The sequence below is a fragment of the Pongo pygmaeus genome, chromosome 12 (assembly GCF_028885625.2).
Source record: "Pongo pygmaeus isolate AG05252 chromosome 12, NHGRI_mPonPyg2-v2.0_pri, whole genome shotgun sequence".
NCBI lineage: Eukaryota > Metazoa > Chordata > Mammalia > Primates > Hominidae > Pongo > Pongo pygmaeus.
In genome coordinates this window covers 60,568,178-60,580,330 of record NC_072385.2, presented here as the reverse complement: position 1 = coordinate 60,580,330, position 12,153 = coordinate 60,568,178, and the positions used below count along the sequence as shown (strand labels likewise).

The 12,153-nt window shown below is 47.3% G+C and overlaps 1 protein-coding gene across 7 annotated transcripts in view; it reads right to left on the bottom strand.

Annotated features, from left to right (window-relative positions):
- Positions 1-12,153, bottom strand: part of SFXN5 (sideroflexin 5) — a 131,246-nt gene that overhangs the window by 30,150 nt on the left and 88,943 nt on the right. The window lies entirely within an intron of this gene.

Below are 12,153 nucleotides of genomic sequence, written 5' to 3'. Positions count from 1 at the left end.
AACCTCAGTGTTCACCCAGCACCACCCCCTCATCATATGGATGGAAGACTGAGGCTCAGAGAAGAGGAGTGACTTATCTGAGGTCACACAGCAGAGTGGGACAGAGCAGAAAGGCTACAGTGCCTCTGCCTCTGAATACTCAGGGGGCAGGAGGATTGGGGCAGGAGCGGCGGGCTGAGTTAAAGGCAGACCTTCTCCATTCTTGCTTCCTATGGTTGAGTGCCTGCCTTTGGCTAGGCCCCTCTGCCATCTGAGATCTTGGGAACCTGGACTAAGGGGAGGGTTCCCGGCTCCTTAGTGAAGCACTGGTTGGTGAAGTCTGGGGCCACCCATTAGCTGGCAACTAGCTCAGGGATCCTTTCTGCTCCCCCAGCCTGGGACTCACACGACTGGGCCAGGCCCCGTGGCCCTGTGCAGTGTGGGTGTTGACCCCGCCTGAACTCTCCCAGCCCTGCTGCAGGATGGAAGTGGGGGGACCTGGGAAGGGTGGGCAGGTGGGGAGTGGGGGGTGACAAATGCGGAGTCTGCCTGCTTCACTCCTCCCCCCAAAGCGCCTTGCTGTGTTTAAAGTTTTAATTTTTGCTAATTAATGTCAATTAATTTTGTATAATGAGTGTTTAATTTTGGGGAGTGTGTGAGCCTGGGAGCGACTGCAGTTCTGGGCTGTGAACGCTGATTAGCATCAACACCTGCTGCTTCCCCCTCCTTCCAGTGGGGGGGGCACCAGGGTTTGGGGAGCTGGAGGGTGGCGGGGCCTAGTGGGCAGGCGGAGTGGGAGGGAGACCACAGATGCTCCTGGGGCTGAGCCAACGAGTGGTCCAGGGTGCTCACAGCTGGGGCACAGGGTTCTGTGGGTGAGGTGTGGCTTGAGACCCCTGGGGCCTCAGTCGCCTGTTTCATTAAAATGGGGAGGTGGAATAAACAGGGGAAGACCAGGAGACTCTGCAGTCTTTGGAGAAGAAAAGCAGGAGGCCAAATACAGTTCTAAAATGTATTTAGAGCACACATGCCATCTTCGAGCATCTCTCCTGCTTCCACCGACGCTCAGCACAGTGGGAACCATGGGCAGTCCCTCTGTGTCCCAGGCTCTCCTGCCCCACAACAGGCATGCTCACCTGCCCTAAACAGCTGCCCTCTGCCAGGGGCGGTTCTGTGGGGCATTTGGCCACGTCTGAGGGCATTTTCAGTGATTGCGATCTAGGGGTCAGGGGTTGCTGCAGGCATCTGGTGGATAGAGGCCAGAGGTGCTGCTAAACATCTCACAAGGCACAGGACAGTCCCCCCAACAAAGGATCATCTGGCCCCCAAATATGTCAACATTGCTGACACTGAGAAACCCTTGTTTTCACCACAGTCAGTGACAGACAGAATTAGGAAGCTGAATCCAAGGTAAAGGAGATCTGGTTAGCAGGGCATGACCAGGAGGGGTTGGGGCCTGGGTCTGGGGCCATCGGGCTTGGGTTCCAATTCTGGCTCCATATCTCTCCCGCCTCAGCCCCAGGCACCCAGGGCTCAGGGCTCAGGGCCCAGAAGGGTCCCCCAGGGTAGCCTTGGGAAGCAGCCACCTGGCCTCTGTGTTAGTGACACGCCCTCTAGTGGCCTTAGGGAGGCTATGCATCCCCCATGCCCTTGGGGCTGTCAGGCTTTCGGTTCCCAGGAGACCTAAGAAAACCGTTGAGAGGATAGTGGGGTTTTCTGCCCTGAAAGGCATCAATCTTAGCCCTCTGATGACGCTGTCCACCATACCACCACCACCGCCACTCCCGGAAAGGCAAAGTTACAGGAATGTGGTCCAGGAGACGAGCATCCTGCTAAGGTCGGGAGCTACCAGCTCACTCTGGGGACTTGAGCCATTGCCACCCCAACCCCACCTCGGCTTCTCCGGGCATAAAAGGAGGGGCAGAATGTAGGGTCTCCATGGGATTTCTGGGTGCTGGCTGAGCTCACACAAAATGTCAGCCTCTGCACCTGTGCCCATGCCAAGTCAGGGGAAGCTGGGGACAGCTGAAATGTCTCTAGCCCCCATTTTGTGTGTGTATGTATAGGGGAGACAAAGAGAAGAGAGAGTGTGGATCTGGAGGTGGTAATGGACCAGCCCTGACTCACAGTGGCATCTCCCTCCCTCCCTGTAATCTCCAAACATTAAACATGGGGTGAGCAGGACAGCTTTGGTTCAAACACAAAACCACTGAGATGAAAGATGAAGCATGAAAGGAAGTGAAAACCCAGCCTCCTTCCCCTCATCCAGCCCCTCCAGGACACTTCTGAAGCTGCCTGAATGGAAAAAAGACAGAGAAAACCCTAAAAGTCATCTCAGAATGATGGTACCCCCCCCCAGGCTCCTCCCTTGAAACCGGCAATTCTTATAGCCTACACAGACGGCACATGACCTGCAGTCTCTTCTGTTGACTGTGTACATTGGTTGGCCTTTATTAAGCACCTGCCGTATGCAGAGGTTACCAGCCATCCATGCCCTTGAGAAGTGGGAATGCCAGCCTGTTACAGTGATTTCATTTCCATGAGCTCATCCCGAACTTTCAATTCTGCCATATCCTTTTCAAACTGTCCCTGATCCTTCCCATCCCACTCCTGGCAAATCTGGCTCCTGTGACAGGGACACTGAGAGCCTAAGCAAATGATACAGAGAGAGAGAGAGAAAAAAAAAAAAAAAAACAGAGACAGAGAGAACGAGAACACACACAACCCTGGGGCACAGGTCTCCTCTCCAACACACCAGCAAGATCTATTATTGATGGTATCAGCAGGTTAATTAAGCAGCCTGTTAGTGATGATGTTAAGAAAGCTGGCACATTTTCAACTCAGATTGACACCATTCAAGACTCAGGCATAACTGATGTTTGAGCAGCAATGTGGGAGATGTCAAGGAATGAGAGAGAGAAAGAGAAGGAGAGAGAAAGACACTGCTTCTTGATGATGGCAAGCTCAGTGTTAAGTCCTGAGGAGAATTTGCTCTTGCCTGCTGCAGATGTTCTCACATCCGACCCATTGCGATGCAAAATCATGCAGATTGTGAAAAGCTAATGAAGCACCCGGTGTAAAAGGGGCAGTGTGGGGAGGAAGAAAGAGCAGTAGACAGAAAGACAAATGTGCAAGAAAGTTCTCCAAAAGAAGATCATGGGGGAGCCTGCCCCCTGAACTAGGGCAGGAATAGACAAGCCGATCAATGCAGTACACTAGGCCTGCAACTCACCCATCTGTCGGGGAAATTAATTGGTGGTAAAGCAGTTCTATCAACTCACAGGGAAAGGACCATTTAAACACGGACATGTAGCAATGGGCTACTGATTTGGGGAAAATAAACTACCATAACTCCTCAATTCTACGATGCACCTTCCCATATTTTAATGTTTTAAAAATCATAATGTGCCTTACAATGAAAGTCGTCAGAGAAGGGAATCTTACCTGCTACTCAACACAATTGCCTGTACATGTGTGAATGCAGCCATGTATAGAGGTATCCATTCATTCAAGTGTCACCTCAGCTGACCACAGCAATCCATACAGAATTTGAACTTAAACTTAGATTCCTAATTGTTGCCTAAAACATCTTTCTAAAACTTACACTATAATGGAGCACGGACATGAAAAGTTATTGTACATGCAGAAGATCGTCTGCCAGATACCAGGCAATGCAATTAAAGACAGTAGAAATTGCCAAACCATAGATAGCTACCCTAAAGAAATGCTTGCCCATATGCACAAAGAGACATTTACAAGGATGTTAATTATAGCACTGTTTGTAAGAGCAAATAATTAGAAACAACCTAAATGTCCACCATTAGGGAACTCACATGGGAAGATCTCCAAAACAAACTGTTATGTGAAAAAAGCTACTGAGTATGTACATGATGATTTACTGTATGTAAAACCCTGTAATTGGCATATGCACATATATGTGTGCATAAATCCACAGGTAATATTTTGGAAGGTTCACAGCTCACAGAGTGGTCTGCTTGGGGAAAGGAATTCAATTTGAGAATTAGGGGTTGTTGAAAGACTTCCACTTTTTTACACCAGAATTTTCTATAATATTTAAATTTTTACAGTGAGAATATAATCATGTTTCATTTACCCAAAAAGTAAAAAAAAAAAAAACTGCCAAACTTCTTGAAGAAGATCACACACATTTTAAAGCCAGCAGGGATTGACGTAACCTAGTCATGGGTCCCACACTTAGGTATCTACAACATGTCGGCTTCCTAAAGAAGCTGATTAATTTCAGGAATTTTTTTTCTCCAAGTAAAGAACAAATGTGAGACATAAGTGTAACCAAATCAGAAATGCAAACAAAAAATTCCCAATATTCTTTTATATGCTTTGAAATTACACCATTCATCTTAAACGGGCTAAAGGAGTCGAGATTAGAAGCAGGACTACAAAAAGCAGTGGTGGCCACGACGCTGTGTTTAACAACCAATGCCCAAAAAAGAACAAGAAAATGTGAAGGAGGCTCAGACTCCAACTCTGTGGTACTAAAGAAAGTGACTTGTATTGAATGTGTAAGTGAATGCTTGCTTATTCCTTCCAATGGACACTAATTATAGTTCTCTTCTAAAAGGCTATTATGTTAATACCTCTTATAACTTAGGCATCTTAGAAACACAGCATTCAAGATCAATTTAGAAACCATACTATAAGAAATGGGGACCTGGGAAGTGATATTTATTACATATGATAAACAAAGGGCTACTAATCTTAAGTTATGGAGGGTCACGGTGACTGGCTCCTAAGAGCTATTCTACTGCCCCTCCCCCGAGATTAATCCAAACTAATAGTAATAATCCTCCCACAGGCAGTGACTGGTCTAGGAAGAGGCATGTGACCCGATTCCAGACAACCAGGAATTGGGTTGTCAACCAGGAATCAAGACAAACAGTTTGTGTTGAGGGTTTCTGCTAATTTCAGCCAAAAAATCCATACAATCTGTAAGAGCTTTAAGAATTATTAAGAAAAAGATACAGTGATCAAAATCATAGAAAAATATATGAGTAGGCAATTCATAAAAGACTGAAAAACTAATAAACATGAACTCAATCTTACTAATAATCAGGGTTAGGTTTCTAGATCTGAGGAAAAAAAAATCTGCAGGAGTTCTTTATAGGTTTTGGAGGCTAAACCTCATTGGTTAAAGGGTTTACAAATAGCTATTCCCAGCCTGTGACTTGTTTTTCTCACAACATGGTGCCTTCTGTCATATAGTTTAATATATAGTCATATAAAGAATCCTTCCTGGTATATACATTTTGTGTTGTTAAGAAACTCTAGGCAGGGTGTGGTGCCTCATGCCTGTAATCTCTGCACTTTGGGAGGCCGATGTGAGTGGATCACTTGAGGTCAGGAGTTCGAGATCAGCCTGCCTAACATGGAGAAACCCCATCTCTACTAAAATACAAAAATTAGTCAGTCATGGTGGCACATGCCTGTAGTCCCAGCTACTCCGGAGGCTGAGGCAAGAGAATCGCTTGAACCAGGAGGAGGAGACTGCAGTGAGCCAAGACTGCACCACTGCACTCTAGCCTGGGCAACAGAGAGAGACTGTGCCTCAAAAAAAAAAAAAAAAAAGAAAGAAAAAGAAAAAAAAAAAAAGAAACTCTACCCCTACTCCAGTGTTCATCTATATTTTCTTCCAAAGGTTTTAATTTTTTACTTTTCACATTTAGGCCTTCAATCTATCTTGAATTTTTTTTTGTCGATGGTATGAAATAAGGATATCCTCTTACTCTCTCTTCTGTTTGGAAACCCAAATGTCCAGTAAAGTTAAGAAAAGGTTCCCAACTATACTGGGAATTGGAAAAATGCAAATTAAAATGAGAAATAAACCAGTTCAGATGAACACATTTTTCTTTTTCTTTCTTTTTGAGATGGAGTCTCACTCTGTCACCCAGGCTGGAGTGCAGCGGCACAATCTCGGCTCACTGCAACCTCTGCCTCCTGGGTTCAAGCAACTCTCCTGCCTCAGCCTCCCAAGTAGCTGCAATTACAGGTGCCCACCACCATGCCCAGCTAATTTTTCTATTTTTAGTAGAGATGGGTTTTCACCATGTTGGCTAAGCTGGTCTTGAACTCCTGACCTCAGGTGATCCACTTGCCTCAGCCTCTCAAAATGCTGGGATTACAGGTGTGAGCCACCACGCCCGGCCCAGATGAACAAAAATTTTAAGAGATCAATAATACCAAATATTGAAGAGGATGTAGGGAAACAAAATTTCATGCCCTGCAGGTTGGGTAAACACCCATATGCCCACCTGGCAATATTTAATAAAGCTAGAAATGTGTGTACCCTCTAATGTGTCCATTCCATGTCTGGGTACACACCCTAGCCTGGCGATTCCCAGCACAAGTGAAACCAAAGCTGAGGTAGGGCCCAGATCTATTTTTTTTTTAATTCCCCAGGTGATTATAATACAGATGAAGGTTTGAAAACTTTTGCCAGCAGAAACTCTTACTCATGTGCACATGAGCTGCTTAGGGCACAAGGTTGTTTAGAGCAAGACTGTATAATAATGAGAGACTGAAAACAACCTAAATGTCCCCAGTTAATCACCTGTGGATAGCCACACAGTACGAATGCCTATGGCAGCTGAAATGAATGTATATGTATTAACATAAATAAATTTCAAAACCACAATGAAAGGCAAGTTTCAGAAGGATATGTACAGTATGGTACAGTTAATATGAATTTTAAAAAATTCATGAACAATACAATTGATGGCTTATGGTACATGCACATATGCTAAAATATAAAACCTAAATGGTAAGCATACACTAACTCCAGGTTGGTGCCTTCTGTGGGGAGAGAAAGAAACCAGAATCAAGAAGGCGGAGGGCTTCTAGTGTATCTAACATTCTCTTTCTCTATTTCTTCAATTTTCTATGTTAATAGAAAAATTTCATAATTAAAAAAACAGGCTGAGTGCAGTGGCTCATGCCTGTAATCCCAGCACTTTGAGAGGCTGAGGCGGGTGGATCACCTGAGCTCAGGAGTTCAAGACCAGCCTGGTCAACATGCTGAAACCCCGTCTCTACTAAAAACACAAAAATTAGCCAGGCGTGGTGGCATGCACCTGTAATCCCAGCTATTCGGGAGGCCAAGACAGAAGAATCGCTTGAACCCAGGAGGCGGAGGTTGCAGTGAGCCGAGATCATGCCACTGCACTCCAGCCTGGGTGACAGAGCAAGACTCCACCTATAAATAAATAAATAAATAAATCATTTTAAAATAGTCATGGAACAAACTACTGTGGCTATTAAGGAGAAGTTACAATTTTATGACTGCCATGAAAAGACATCTAAAATTGACTGTGAGGTTAAAAAGCAGTTTACAGAATAGTATATATATATATGAACCCATTTGTATTAAATTACATTTATATAGACATATTTACACTACATATAGATATAATAGGCAGAGATTCATATACTTTTAGATGTTAACTTGAATTTGGAGGGATATATACTAAATGACTCTGGAGAGAGAAGTAGGATTGCTTATTCTATTATGTATTACGAGAAAGAAATAGAGCCATTTTCATTAAAACGAACAAACAAGCACTCTAGTAGCAAGCATGAGACTTCAGTTGCTATTCTGGCTCAAGACTGATGTTGGACTAAGTACTTCCAGATTCCACTTCCTCTTCTGCAAGAAGTGGGAGGTAATGCTGGCCTCTCCTCCCCTCTTCTCTCTTCTCTCCTCCCTCCCTCTCTTCCTTCCTTCCACCGTTTGGGCAACACAGTCAATGATTCAAATGGTGTAAAAGGGGAAATAATAAAAAGTAAGTCTCCTTCCCAACCCTACACTTCACCCCCTCCCCAGAGGCAACCACTATAGCCAGGTTCTCATGTCCCTGCCCGGGAAGGTCTATGCATTGAAAATATACATGTAGGCATATTACCATCTTTACACACTCACACATACTCTCTCTCACACTTGAATCACAGCAGAATACAACCCCTCTGCCTTTAAGACAGTGATGATCATCAAATAAGGATGCATGCCCTCATATTTGCTTGATTTCACAAAAATCCCCATTATTCCACCTGAGAGGCAGTGCTAAGTAAGCAGCACAAATTTTCTTTTAAGTAGCTTGAGAATTTGGGGAGAGTTTCACAACCCATATTGAAGTGTCACCGACTCAGGACCGGGAATTTCTGGATTGAAAAATCAGCCTGTAAGTCTAGGTGTAGGCTGACTCGGAAGTTTGGAATCTGTTAATATGATTCCTGCTAACACATTCTTCTTTTTAAAAAGCCCCTTTTTTATCACAGCTGCCTCTTAGCTTGAGATTCTTCAATGGTTCCCCATCAACCAAAGATAAAGCTCAAACCCCAAGCTAACACTCATAGAGCCAACATGCCCTCCTCTGTTCCCCAGCAGGCCAGCCCAGTCCAGCCAGGCCCCCTGCTCCCTCCTGCATTCCCCTCCTGCATAGCCCCTCCCTCCCTCTGCATTACACTTCCCCACTGTCTCTGCCTCTGGGCTTCTCTACCTTCTGGATTTCAGGAATTATAAAACCCCAGAAATGGAAGGCCTTTTACGCAACAAGCACTTATGGAGCACCTACGGTATGCCAGATCCTGAGCAAGCTGCTTGGAAACAGGTGCCTTGGTCGCGTGCGAGTGCCCCTCACAGCTTCTGGGGCCTGTCTACTAATCAGACATTTCCCTCAAATCCAGGAGTCAGGCAGCTCATTCCAATAACAGGCTCTCATTTTTTTCAGAAGATCCTGTCACTCTTGTGGCGTTACCACTTATCAGAGCTACTCTTGACGTGTACAGCCAGAATTAAACAGACTCCTTTGTTCTTGGTGTTCTATCTTTAGTAATGCAGCTGAAATCTGAGTGAGCATCATCAGAGGCACACACCACACCAGGGACCCATTCTGAGCACACAGTCCATGAGACCCCTGGGTCTCTGTCTTGAGAACTTCAGCCAAGTCAGGTCTTGACACCCTCACACTTGTGCACCTACATTTTTTGAACAGCAAGACATACATCAAACCTTGTGAGATCTCATCGGCCCACCTCAATGGATCTTTTTAGATCCTGGTGCTCTTGCCCATGAATTCACAATCCCTGCCAGGTTGGTGTCCCTGTTTTTTGAATATGAGCCACAGGCCTCCTCCATCCAAGGCATCAAAATAACTGAAGGGAATGAAACTGAAGACAGAGCCCTGGGACACTAGACACTTTCCTGTGGCTGCCTTGGACCCACTGCCTGTGTCCTCTTGGGGCCTGACACACACCAGGGGCCCATGCCAGTTCTGAGGCTGCTACCAGTTCTGGCACCCAGCCCAGCCCAACCTTCCATGGCTCCTCAAAATCCACACCACCACGCCCACATATTCCTTTGATAACATGATCTAATTATCCCAGCCCTTTTCTCAACAAACACGCTTTCCGTATATAATTCAGTTCATATTAGATTCCTAAAATCGTAGAGATGATGGAAGGTGATTTAGAGAGATTATCGAATGGGTTTAATCCTCTATAAAACTTTATTGCCCTTAACACCGGAACTATTTTGTGTGTGTGTGTGTGCATGCCATTTTGAACATCTAACCACATCTTACCCCCAAAGAACAAGTTCCCTGATGGCAGGAATGTGCCACCCCTGATTGGGGCAGGAGGAACGGAGTGGAGCTGGAAGAGGATCAACATTTAGTAGGTGCTCATGCTACGCTGGGAAATTGACATGTTCAATCCCCATGAAAACTTTGCTTAGAGATACTAGTATCCCATTTTATAGATGGGGCCATCATGGCCCGGAAGGGTTGGATAATGTGCCCAGGATGATCTGGAAAGGGGTGGGCCCATTGGTCATCCACCCTAGGCCTGCTGACTAAGAGTGGACCACAGTGATGGTAAAAATGTATAAAAGAAAACAGAGCACTCCAAAACAACTTTAAAAAGTGGAAAAGGTCCAGAATAAATGCCCAGGTAGCTACAGAATCTGGCCACCACTGCCATCAGGGTGAGGTTCTGCCACGAGTGCCTCATCTCAAACCTGTTGTGCCAAAGCACTCATTTGATCATTGAATAAACCCACACTGAGCACTGACTGTGTGCCAGGCACCGAGGGGGCTGAGGGTGGTGGTAGATGAGATCCAGTCCCTGCCTTGGGGCACTCACTGTCTAATGGGGGAGCCAGGCTTGGAAACAACACGGGCAGTCCCCAGATAGACATCGGCACACACAGGTAGCTGCCATCTAACCCTGGCTGGGACTCCCAGTGAGGGCTTCCAAGAGGAGATGGTGTTCGAGCCGAGTCACAAAGGCCTGGCAGTCAAGGGAGGGCAGAGGGTGCTTGAGGTAGTGGGAAGAGCAGGTATCCAGACATCAGGGCCACATGCAAAGGCCCGGGGCCCAGCAAGAGGGAGGAGAGGAGGATGGCAGGATTCTCCAGGGCTGCAGTGGGGCACAGGAGAGGCAAGAGCAGGGCACGTCAAAGAAGGGACTCATGGTATCCAGAGGTGCCTGAAGGGCGTGGATGCCACGCGAAGCACCACTGACCTTGATGGAGGGACCTTGATGTCACAGGGCCCAGGACACAGCTGCCACAGGTGCACGCTGCTGCCTCCTGCTCACAGGGGATGAGGCCTGGGGAGCTGTGCTCTGACCTGGGGGTAGGCCCTCCAGACTTGGGCAGCACTGCCATGGCCACCTCCTAGACAGAGGAAGCAGGGTGGACTGAGCACAAAGGGGAAGCAGTGGAGCGAAGAGGGGTTCAATGACACGAGGACCCGTGTGGCCTTGGGGAGAAGGGGGCATGGATGTCAGGGAACAGGTTTGCCACACCTGTGAATGAACAGAAGACCTTCTCCCAAACAGTGCCAGGACACCCTGGGCAAGGGACTCATTGGTGAACACAGAGATCTTTTCACGGCAATAAAATAAATCCTGACATTTAACATAGGAGACTGCTGGGGACGGCACAGGAAGAAGTCATTTCTCAGCAAGGAGCTGCTGAGGCTGGCATTTCCGGTGCCTGCAGGAAGCTTGTTCTTCTTGGAAGGAGCAGCTGGCTGATGCCGAAGCTCAGGCCTCCCTCATCAGGAACTCAGGGGTCTAGCTGGGGGTCTTGATGAGCACATGACACTCACTGCCTGTTCCCTGCTCTGAGTGGATGCAGCCAGGCAGCCTGGGGTGACCTTCAGGGCTTCCTGCCCTCCCCATGCACACACCTCCCCGGAGTCTAGAGGGCCAGCTTTATAGATGTGCTTGCTGAGCCAACACCTCTGTCTCCACCTCCCTAAAGCCCCTGCCCCACCCATTACTGTCAATGAGATGTCTAATCCCCTGGCCACTGCCGCCTCTGGGACCCAGGACTTGGCCCTCCTTCCTGCTGGTAACTGCTCCCCGTACCCCTCCCCCAAGGCCCCTCGAGAAGCCTGTGGGGCCGGCAACCCCTGGAACGGACTCTGCTCACAGAGACTGGTGGCTGGACCTGGGGGTGTGTATTTTTCCAATGCCTCCTCTACTGACCTTTAATTACACTGTTTGCCCAGCTTCCCAAACCATTAACTTCACCTCGCAGCAACCATACGTCAATTAACGGAGGGCCCGCTCCGAGCTTGAGCTCCTGAACACAATTAGGCGTGACAGTCCACAAATAAGAAAGAACTGGAGAATTAATTAAGGTCTAAGCAAATTAATTACCAGTCCCCAATCGATTCTGATGCCAGCACACATGCTCCTGGGCTCACTGTCTTTCCTAACATCTCCATGTATAAATAGAAACTGAGATCTCCCACACGATTGCTGTTCTAGACCAGGGACGCAGCATGGCCCTGAAACCACCTCTCTCCAAGGGGAGAGAAATGGCTGCAGTGAGCATTCCAGGGCTTCCCACGTACTCAGTACATGTGCCTGCACATGCATCAGTCATGTGACACAGGCGTGTGCACACACACACTCTGAAAAACTAGGGGGGAACATGGAGGCAGAACAGGGAGGACACCGCGTAGCCTTGGCTGCCTCCGGGCCACACTGCTCAGTTTCTCAGCTATAGGGGTGAGGGGTTATCTCACAGGGCTTGAAATAGCCCTGGGCTGGGCCTGGGAGGCCTGGGCTCTGGCCAGCTCAGTATCACTTTTAGCAAGTCTGACTTTGTTCATTCTTCTGTAAGAGGGTGAT